Below are 11,263 nucleotides of genomic sequence, written 5' to 3'. Positions count from 1 at the left end.
ACTTCATCACTTCATTACATTGCAAGAAAAATAACCCTGTTTTCTCCCGAAAAGGTAACAGTATGACATATTACAAAACACTAATGATTATACAATGATGATCATGACAATATGACTGCATGACGTCGTCTGACACACTTTCAAAGATCCATTAAGTCTGCGTTAGGAGGTTAGCTGTATATAAAAGATGGATGGAGCCACTGTGATGTCAACCACTGGTTTGTGGACTAGTGTTTTGAAGAGTTTGGAGTTTTACCGTTGCCATCTTGCCCTTGGACAAACAAGAGGTGGATCTGCATTTTTCGCATAAGATAGCCTCACAGTAATGCATACCTCTCTTATTGTCTAACTTACAGTAAATTGGACCATAATTTACAAATGAACATCTTGCGTTATTCATGGAGACTTGAAACAATTAATGGAGACTATAAAGTTGGAAAAATGTTTACTGCGGTGACAAACCAAATGAGAAGTAGCATCAATTTCTCAATGATTCCTATACAACTGGGCATTGTTTTTTTGTTTTTTTGTTTTCAAATCAAAGAGGTCACCCCTGCTGGCCATAAGAAAGAATGCACCTGCAGTCACTTCTGCATTTGCTGAACTTTTCAGTACAGAGGCTACATCATCTTTTTATATACAATCTACGGTGCCAACTTAGGTCTTTTGTTAGATTGAAGTTTTGTTTTCACGGCACAAAAATTAATTGATTAAGTTAAAAAAATATATTGTTGTGTGTTAAAAAAAAAACCACCCCTTCATAATATATTTGAAGCTTATACTTTTGGGGGGTTATCAGGGTGACCAGTCTAGCTTTATCTAACTATTTATCTATCTAACTAACTAATATGATTAGTTTGTTGAAAAGTTGCAACACATGGAAAGCAATATAATAAATGGCAAAATAATGTTTTGTTTTTTTAAATAGGATATATCAGACATAACTTGTCCAGAAAATTACATTTACCTCGAAACATTATTGAGAATGTAGTTCAGTTATATTGGAACTTAATTTTTTGTATACAGGGCAAAGGTGTCATCATATGGCAGTCTACCTATTCATTTGACCCACAGAGTAATGTTTCTGACTGTCAAACCAAAAGCAGTGCAGAAAGTGAGATTAAATGATGATTCTTCATTTAAATCTTTTTGTTGTCATCATGGTGCTACCTGTGGGCTGATTAAGGGAACACAGCTGTGAACGACTTCCTAAATGTTAGCCTAAACTTTGAATAATTTTGCAGTAACTGCAAGAAAAGTCTTTAATTAGTCTTAAATTTCTTGTATACAGAAAATGTCTTTCTCCAAATAGAGGCTTTTGCTTTTTATGTTGTCCTTTCCAAGTAAGTACCACACCCACCCAAGCATTATTGTTGAATCACTATTTCACTTTGTAGTGCACTGATGGAGGCTTTAGTAATTTTTCTCTCTTTGCTTCTGTGAGTATCATCTTAAAATGAGGATGTTAACTGCAGGAAACACTTCCCTGGCCCTTGATGGGGAGACAGGCTGACACAAATCCATCCAGGTATTATCTATACACCGCTTAATGCTCATTAGTGTTTCAAAGCTATCCCAGCTGACTTAGGGCAAAGGCAGGGTATACCCTGGACAGGTCACCAGTCTATCACAGGGCTACACATAGAGACAGACAAGCACACTTACATTCACACCTACGGACAATTTAGAGTCACCAGTTCACCTGAGCATGTCTTTTGACTGTGGGAGGAAGTCAGAGTACCTGGTGAAAACCCACGTATGCGCTGGGAGAACATGTAAATGCCATGCAGAAAGATCCCAGGCCCAGGCCAAGAATCAGGGATCTTCTAGCTACAAGGTGACAGTGCTAACCACCAAGTCACTGGTAGTCACTGGTTTACACATGATGAAAAGATGTGAGAAAAGCCAGAAGAAGTTAGTTTAGCCTGTCCAAGTCACAGTGACCCTGAAAGTCACAGCAGGACTTATTCCTGAAAGATTATTTACAAAAATGTAACCATCACTCATGGTGCAAAGACACAGTGGGAAAACAAGAAAGCAGAGAAGAGTCTGACCACAGCTTCAGGCCCCTCAGGTCCACAACAAGGCCTAAGACCTCAGAGCAGTAAATCAAGACAATTCTTCGGAGAGCGTGCTCTAGCCAAATTAATCCATATTTTCTTGGGACATATTCTGGATACTGCTCTGCACACGATTACAGACCACAAATTCTGAGAAAGGCGTTTTCACATGAGTGATGATAGTAACAAGGATGTCAAAAATGTGTTTTCCAAGAAATGTTTTCCGACTTTGGGATGTGCAGGTGTAATGCCAGGATCACAGAGCAGCATGACCCAGCTCTGAATTTATTTGCAATTTATTCATACTCAGTGTGCACTTTGATACTGTGAGGAAAAAAGTTAAAATTAGAAAAAGTTAGAATTTTTGAGTGTGGGAATGTTAAAAATGCAGGACTTCCTAAAGGCTGACAAAAATTTCTTCACTGCATGTCAACACAGTTGCTGGAAATCCAGGCTGAGAAAACACCACCTGAGTTAATGTGTCTTTACTGTACTGTCAGCCCTTTAATACAGTTTGCTTTTCAAAAGACAAATGATTTGTCAACAGATTTGAATATTCAGGTTCCATGAATTTATAGGAAAAAAGCACTTGTTCTGTAAATAGAATTGCCATGGCACAGGGAACCAAAGCTTTTCCAACATCTGGATCCAATGATCTGTCTTCATCCAATCCACAGTTGCCAGGGCCACACAGATGTGCTGACAGGGTCTTAGTCAATCTACCATCTCGCATAGTGCTTCCTATAATCCTCCACCTACACCAAACCCTGCAGCCTGCAGAGCTCTTCAAATGCATCACTTGTGTTTGCTTTTCCTCCTCTTATCTTAAACTATAGTTTTGCATGTAGATCAAAGCACCCTGCTGGTTTGTGGTTTGCATTTCCCAACAGGCACATACCGATGTGCAATTTGTTGTTTGGTGACTGCTGTGTCATGGAAGTAAAAATGCACTTTCATCTTAACAAGTTTGTGAATCAGAGCGACCACAGCTAGACAGTTTACAGTAAAATGTGATTTTGAGCAGAGAGAATACTGATTTGCACAAAATTAGTTTTTTGTCCTAAGTGTAACCTATGAACAACAATTTATGTTGCTGGGGTTTTTGTTTGTTTGCTTGTTTGGTTGGTTGATTGTTTTTGTGGGTTTTTTTTGTTTTTTTTACATTCAGATACTGTCACTGATGCTGTACACCCATTGATGTGGTATCTCACTTCCCACATGTACTATAAAACAGATATCTGGTGGTGTGACCACAACCTGGACATCTTTTTCTTGGGAATTTCCCTGATGTTGTGCTTCTGTAGAAGGTTCTCAGCTTCACTTGTATTTATCCAGTGTTTTTAGCTGTTAATTCAATACAAATACGACTACTGCCAGAAACATGACAGACACCACATTATGTTCAGCAGAGAATTGTGTTTTCAGAAAGAGTTGACTGAAGACTGTTCTCTAGTCAACTCATTGTAGTATTTGTTTGTACAAATACTACATTGAAAATGTCAGTTTTTTCTCAATACCACTACTTGAGATTTAGCTTGTTTATCAGTTTTCCTCAGTAATTCTCTGCATAAATTTGCATTGTGGTAAATATACAGAAGTCCATCAGCTCCACCTGTATATTTCACTTTCAGCCCACAGAAAGACAATCACTTTGTTTGGTAATTCAGCTCAAGTTGATCCATCATGAACTCCTCCAGTTCATTGTGAAAATTAAGTGCTGACTGTCTTCTGTGAATTGGCTGTATCTCAGTGTGAGTGTGTGTGGGGGAGGGCAGTGCATGCTGCCTCAGCACATTTTGAGTGGTTTACATGACTTTGTCGCTTACAGTAAGTTCTGACTCTACCATGCGGAGCACATCAGTCACACAGACTAGTCATCTTCAAATCCAGAGTCAGCTTCATATGGATGGATTAATAACAAGCAGGGACTTTAGTCAAAAATACTGTATGTAAATATAAATGTGTTCACTGAAAGGAAATTTTGGTTAGTCTAACTAGCCTATCAAAAACAATATGGACTATGCCACTACTACAGCATGGGCTACATCATGGTCATATCTTGGTTAGATCAGATTTTAAACTGCATTAACTGGCTTGTTTCAACAGAGTGAATCTACTATTCTTTGGCTTTATTTTCCTGATACTGAACATTTGGCACTATGGATATGAGACGCATGGAAGAATGTAAAATTTGTCAAGCCTCCTTATCCTAAGGCCAGAGTGAGATTAGAAGACTCAAGCAAAAATTGTCATTTCTACTTGACAATTATATAAGTGAATGTTCTACACTGGGCAACAATTGAAAATGTATGTATACCTCATACTGTAACATTCAGAAGAACTGAAATGATGAATATCCCTTTATAGCTGTTGTCATGATCCCTGAACATCCCAAGCTGTCTCCAGCTTGCTGTCCCAGAGCCACTGTTTCTGGCGGATCTGCATTGGTGACACACTCGCAGGCACACTCCTGTCTTGACTGCAACCGGTCCCACCATGGCTTCTTTCAACCCTGCATCAGCTGTACTCTCACCTTACCCTGAGCCTGAATGCCACCCTTAAGTTCAGTTTTTCCCTTTTGTGAGTAACCAGTTTTGTTAGCCAAGTTCAGTTTATTTCTGTTATAATTTTTGTATTTTACCCTTTGAACTTAGTTGAGAGTTTTTGTAGATTGGCTTATTATTCCACCAAAGAATGGCATATGTTTGTGAAACTGTGAATCTGTCTGTCAGTGTGAAACATTACTTAAAAACGGACTAACAGATTTGGACATAATTTTCAGGGTAAGTCAAAAAAGACACAAGGACCTCTTCAATAAATTTTCACAGTGATGCGGCTTATAGTCTGGATCCACGTTTTCCTATTGCAAGATATACAGTGCCTATAATAAGTATTCACCCCCTTTGATGGCTTACCCTTTTATTGCTTTCATAAATCAATCATGGTCAATAAAATTTGGCTCGCTCAACACAAAAATTTATTGGAAAAAATCTTTAATGTCAAAGTGAAAACAGATTTCTATAAAGTAACGTTAATGAAAGAACATTATATAAATAAAAATAATTGTTTGCATAATTATTCACCCCCTTTTTAATTTAATGGTCTAATTCAATAGAGGTCCATCAAATTGTTGCCAATAGTCTCACAATTAGTGAAATGAAGATCACCTGAGTGGTGTGGGTGTGTTTCAAGTGATTGAGTTGTAAAACACCTGTGTCTGAAGGGTCCAGAGAGTGGTTGATCAGTATTCCTGGCTACCATTACACCATGAAGACAGAAGAACACTCTAAGCAACTCAGGGAAAGGGTTATTGAGAAGTACAATTCAGGGGATGATTACAAAAAAATTTCCAAGGCACTGACATCCCCCAAGCCACCAAGACCCCTACAACTACTCTGAAGGAGTTACAAGCTTCAGCTGCTGAGATGGGAGAGACTGTGCATGCAGCAACTGCTGCCCGTGTTCTTCACCAGTCAAAGCTTTATGGGAGAGTGGCAATGAGAAAGCCACTGTTAAAGAAAAGTCATGTTAGATCTCAACTAGAGTTTGCCAAAAAGACTCCATGGTTAAATGGAAGAAGATTCTTTGGTCTGATGAGACCAAAATTGAGCATTTTGGCCATCAGACAAGACGTCATGTTTGGCGGAAACCAAACACTGCACATCACCAAAAACACACCATCCCCACTGTGAAGCATGGTGGTGGCAGCATCATGCTGTGGGGATGTTTCTCAGCAACTGGACCTGGAAGGCTTGTAAAGATAAAGGGGAGAATGAATGCTGCAAAATACACTGAAATCCTGGGGTACAATCTTTTTCAGTCTGCAAGAGAACTACGTCTTGGGAGTAGATTTATTTTCCAGCAAGACAATGATCCAAAACATACTGCAAAAGCTACACAGGAATGGTTAAAAAAGAACCAGGTAAATGTTCTGGAGTGGCCGAGTCAAAGCCCAGACCTCAATCCTATAGAGAATTTGTGGCTGGACTTGATAAAAGGCTGTTCATGCCCGATACCCGCGCAACCTGACAGAGCTTGAGCAGTTTTGCAAAGAAGAATGGAGCAAAATTTCAGTGGGCAGATGTGCAAGACTGATTGAGACCTATCCAGACAGACTCACCGCTGTGATTGCAGCCAAAGGTGCATAATTATTCACCCCCTTCACTGACTTGAGGGGGGTGAATAATTTTGCAAACAATTATTTTCATTTATATAATTTTCTTTTATTAACATTACTTTATAGAAATCTGTTTTCACTTTGACATTAATATTTTTTCCAATATTTTTTTGTTAAAAAAGCTAAATTTTATTGACCATGATTGATTTATGAAAGCAATAAAAGGGTAAAACATCAAAGGGGGTGAATACTTATGATAGGCACTGTAGCTGCCAGCACGGCGTCGCTGTAACCATGATGTGAACACTGTGTCTGTCAGGGCTCCCTCTTCACCCTCTCCCACCTGGCTTCCCCAAGACCCTCTCCCTCCTTTTTCTTCCCTTTTCCTCCCTCATATCTCCCTTTTCCTCTCTCCCTCCCTCCCTCCCTCCCTCCTTCCCTTCCTCACTCTCTCCTCTGCAGGGCATGATGCAGAGTACAGCCACCAGCTGCCTTCCATCTGAGTAATCAGTGTCACCCTGGAGCCCGGACAGCTGACGCTCATGCCACTAATCACCTACCTGGCAATAAAAGACCGGCTCTCTCATCCATTCTCCGCCAGATTGTTGTGCTAGACTCACGAGTCAGTCGCCGTCTTGCCTTGTTTGATTCTGCTGTGTTTTTGCTCCAAGACTAACGTGTTTTTGTCTTCTGCCTGCCTCAGATCTGCTGTCCGGACTCCTGTACCTGCTCACTCCCAGAACCGTGTGGACTGCGTTGCCCAAAAATTCCCTCCTTGGTTCCCCCAGCCCTCCGTGCCTCCCGGTGCCCCTCAGACCCGCCGAGCCCTCACGATTCCTGCCTGTCCAGAACCACCTTGAACTAACAGCCACCAGGGATCCGCTCACAACACCTGCTGCCGCACTCTGCTCCCCTCCGGAGCTTCCACGGCCGCCGATCCCCCGGCTCCCTTCCACCTCTGCAGCTGGAACTCTCCACCGACGCCGCTGCTCCTCTGGATCCATCTCCTCGTCCACTTCCTCCCCTCCCTATACAATAAAACCAGTTTTCAACTTCATTCTGCCTCGGTAGCGTGGTTCCCTGCTCGAGTCCTGACCCGCCTTGTGTGACAGAACAATTTGGCCAATGACTTGGACTCGGGGAACCCGCTGCCGGGGCTGGACCACCCACCTGGACCCGATCTCTTCCATCCCGTTTCCGTCCATGGACAGTTGCTGGGCCAACATGGCAAGACCCTTTGAGACCTTAACGACGCAAGTATGCAGTTAAATGCTCAGCTAGAAACTCTAGTCAAATGGCACAAGTTGCTTCAGCTCCAACCATCCTAACTCAGCACAGCCATGCACTGCAGGAACTCGCTAACTCCACCAGACACACCAGTTCCCAAGTAGACAGCATTAACGCCCAGCTTAGCCAGATAGCTGCCACTCTCGCCCAACAAGCAGCTTCTACTAACCCACAACCAAGCACTTCTCCTCCACCTGGACTCTCTGCTGCTGCAGCCGCACTGTCGTCCCCAACCCGCGAACCATACGTTCCTCATCCGGAACGGTATTCAGGCAGCCAAGGAGCCTGCCGAGATTTCCTTATGCAGGTCTCCCTTGTTTTCGGCATGCAGCCACAAACATATCGCACTGATGAACAGAAGATTTCCTATACTCTCAACCTACTTACCGGGTCAGCACTCCGCTGGGGGACGGCGGTGTGGCAGAATCAGAGACCGGCCTGTCAATCCTACGAAGCTTTCACCGAGGAGATGCGACGACTGTTTGATCACCCTGTGAAGGGAGGAGATGCATCAAGACGTCTGGGGAGCCTGACTCAAGGGGGGCAGAGTGTGACAGACTATGCAGTAGAGTTCCGGACCCTGGCGGCGGACACCGACTGGGACGATTCTGCTTTGAGATACCAATTCCAAAAAGGTTTGAATGAAGATTTGAAGGATGAGCTCGCCCCGAAGGATGAAGCACCAGGCCTGGATGCCCTCATTGAGCTAACTATTCACCCAGACAACCAGCTGAGGGAACGTCGTCGCGAAAGAAGGGCTCACACCACCCAAACCTCCCGATCTCCCCAGACCTCCCGCTCCAGTCTCCCAGTCCAGCCCCCCGCTCCGTCCAAGCTCCTCAGCTCGCCCGTTGCCCTCGGCTCCAATCCAACCAGTGTCGGGGGAGGAGCCTATGCAGCTTGGCCAGGCGACGGTGGGCCTGCCTCTACTGTGGTGAGAAGGGTCACTTCGCATCCTCCTGCCCGACCAAGCTGGGAAACACCACAGCTCGCCAGTGACCGGGGAGGTCCTGGTGAGCTGCACTACCGTCTCCCCCCTGTCGACTCACCTTCGGGTGACGGCCACTCTCCAGTGGGGTGTTCACCAGTGTTCAGTCGCGGCGCTGGTAGACTCCGGAGCTGAGGGCAATTTCATGGATGAAGCCCTAGCCAAGCAATTCAAAATCCCCTGTGAACCAATTCGACCTCCCCTCAGTGCAATTTCTTTGAATGGACGTCGCCTAGCCCGAGTAAAATACCAAACCGTCCCAGTTACCATATGCATTTCTGGAAATCATGCAGAATCCCTGGTATTCTGCATCCTGCCCAACTCTCTCACTCCCTTAGTTCTTGGTTACCCCTGGCTCAGACTACACAACCCCCACATAGACTGGACTCAGGGAAAGATCCTCACCTGGAGCCAGACCTGCTATATATCCTGCCTTGTTTCTGCCCCCGCCCCTGCCCCTGGTAGTCCCACTCCTCCAGCCCGACCCCCACCTCCAGACCTTGCCGGCGTCCCCTCCGAATACCATGACCTCGCCCCGGCCTTTGATAAGGAACAAGCCCTGTCTTTACCCCCGCACAGACCCTACGATTGTGCTATAGAACTTCTGAAAGATGCCCCCCTGCCAACAGGGAGGCTCTATAACCTGTCCAAGCCTGAACAAACAGCCATGGAAGAGTACGTCAAAGAGTCCCTGGCTGCCGGCCTGATCCACCCCTCCACGTCTCCAGTCGGGGCGGGGTTCTTCTTTGTTGGAAAGAAAGACGGCGGACTACGGCCCTGCGTGGACTACCGGGGGCTGAACAAGATCACCATCAGAAACAGGTACTCCCTCCCGTTAATTGATTCGGCTTTCACTCCCCTTCATGGGGCCCAAATTTTCACCAAACTCGACCTCCGTAATGCATATCATCTGGTCCGGATTCGGGAGGGGGATGAGTGGAAGACGGCATTCAACACCCCTCTGGGGCATTTTGAATACCTAGTTATGCCATTTGGTTTGACCAATGCGCCTGCCATCTTCCAACATCTCGTGAACGACGTCCTGCGGGATTTCCTGAACCGGTGTGTCTTCGTTTACCTTGACGACATCCTGATCTTCTCCCGCAGCTTGGAGGAGCACCGTTGACACGTAAGAGAGGTACTGGACCGCCTTCTTGAAAATCGCCTTTTTGTTAAGGCGGAGAAGTGCATGTTCCACGTGTCGACGGTGCCCTTTCTTGGTTACATCATAGCTGCGGGGAAGATCAGGATGGACCCAGCCAAGATAGCGGCGGTGGAGGATTGGCTGGAGCCCGGGGACTGCAAACAGCTCCAGCGGTTCCTGGGCTTCGCCAACTTCTACCGCCCTTTTGCTATCTGTCGCCACTTCCTAATGTGTATGTCACCCAGCAAAGTGATGGTTGAGGTGGAATTTGCCAACCTTCTCTGATTTATACGGTAATGGCCTATAAATTGTCAGTGCCAGATCGCAGCACCCCTGACCGCCCTCACTTCCGCGTCCTGTAAATTCACCTGGTCCTCTGCCACGCACCATGCCTTTGTCACCCTGAAATCTCGCTTTACCTCTTCTCCTATTCTCATTCAGCCAGACCCGCACCAACAGTTCATCGTCGAGGTCGACGCCTCGGACACCGGGGTGGGGGCGGTGCTGTCGCAGCGCGCCGACGAAGATGGTAAACTTCACCCTTGTGCTTTCTATTCCCGCAAGCTCTCTCCCGCAGAAAGAAACTATGATGTAGGCAAGTAGCCTAGCATAGCTAGACTGTATTCCCGTTATAAGGGATATACGGGAATACGGTCTAGCCCTCCTCCACTGACACATTTTGACAGGTTTTCAAGCTCCGAGCAGATCAGACCGAACCAATCAGAGCACCAGAGGCGGGAGTTAACGATTGCGTCATCTTCAGGGCCGAGATTACCCATCTAACACCTGTGCACCTCCCGCAGACAAACAAAATGGCGACCGCAACAGAGCGAGGTTTCTTTCGTGCGCTTTCCTCTGTTTTGCACGGGCTGAATTTGTCCTTTGTCCTTTGTCCTCGACTGGTTGCCATAACTGTTTGGACTACTTCTTCTTCTTCTTTTAATTCCGGCAGGCTGTACGATAGAATGCATAATGCTGCCCTCCACTGTTGAAAGGGAGAGCTTAGATTTTCCTCAGGACCCCTGTACGGTGAAGGAAGCTGTTAAAACTACAAAACATCATGGCAGAAAGGCAATTGTTAGGTCGCTTAGTGATTGCATCACACATGTGTTACGCTGATTGGCTCTCTCCAATTCAAGCTGTGATTGGTAGTCCCGCCTCTGGGCTAGATTTGGTTCAATGGAGCAGTTCCAGACTGACTTTATGTGTATTTGTAATACACAATATAAAGGCTGTCTGGTCCCCAGGCAAGTAGGCAACTGGGAACTTCTGGCGGTGAAGCTGGAGTGGAGTGGAGACACTGGCTGGAAGGGGCCGAGCAGCCGTTCCTGGTCTGGACCGACCACAAAAACCTTCAGTATCTGCAAACGGCAAAAAGACTGAATCCGAGGCAAGCCAGGTGGGCCCTATTCTTTGACGGCTTTCATTTTTCTCTGTCTTATCGCCCAGGGTCCCGCAATGGAAAACCGGACGCTCTCTCCCGAGTCAACTCGAAAGACAGCTCCCCTGAGAAACCAGAAAATATTCTGGAAAAGATTCCGCCACCTGGCTTGCCTCACATGGGATATAGAAACCACCGTCCGCCGAGCACAACAGACACGGGTGTTCCCTGAAGCCAGTCCCCCAGGAACGCTGTTCATCCCGGAGGCCGTCCGCCCAGACATCTT

Source organism: Acanthochromis polyacanthus, chromosome 22, assembly GCF_021347895.1.
Source record: "Acanthochromis polyacanthus isolate Apoly-LR-REF ecotype Palm Island chromosome 22, KAUST_Apoly_ChrSc, whole genome shotgun sequence".
Taxonomy (NCBI): domain Eukaryota; kingdom Metazoa; phylum Chordata; class Actinopteri; family Pomacentridae; genus Acanthochromis; species Acanthochromis polyacanthus.
The sequence above is the reverse complement of the archived record's forward strand: the minus strand, read 5'-3'. Positions refer to the sequence as shown.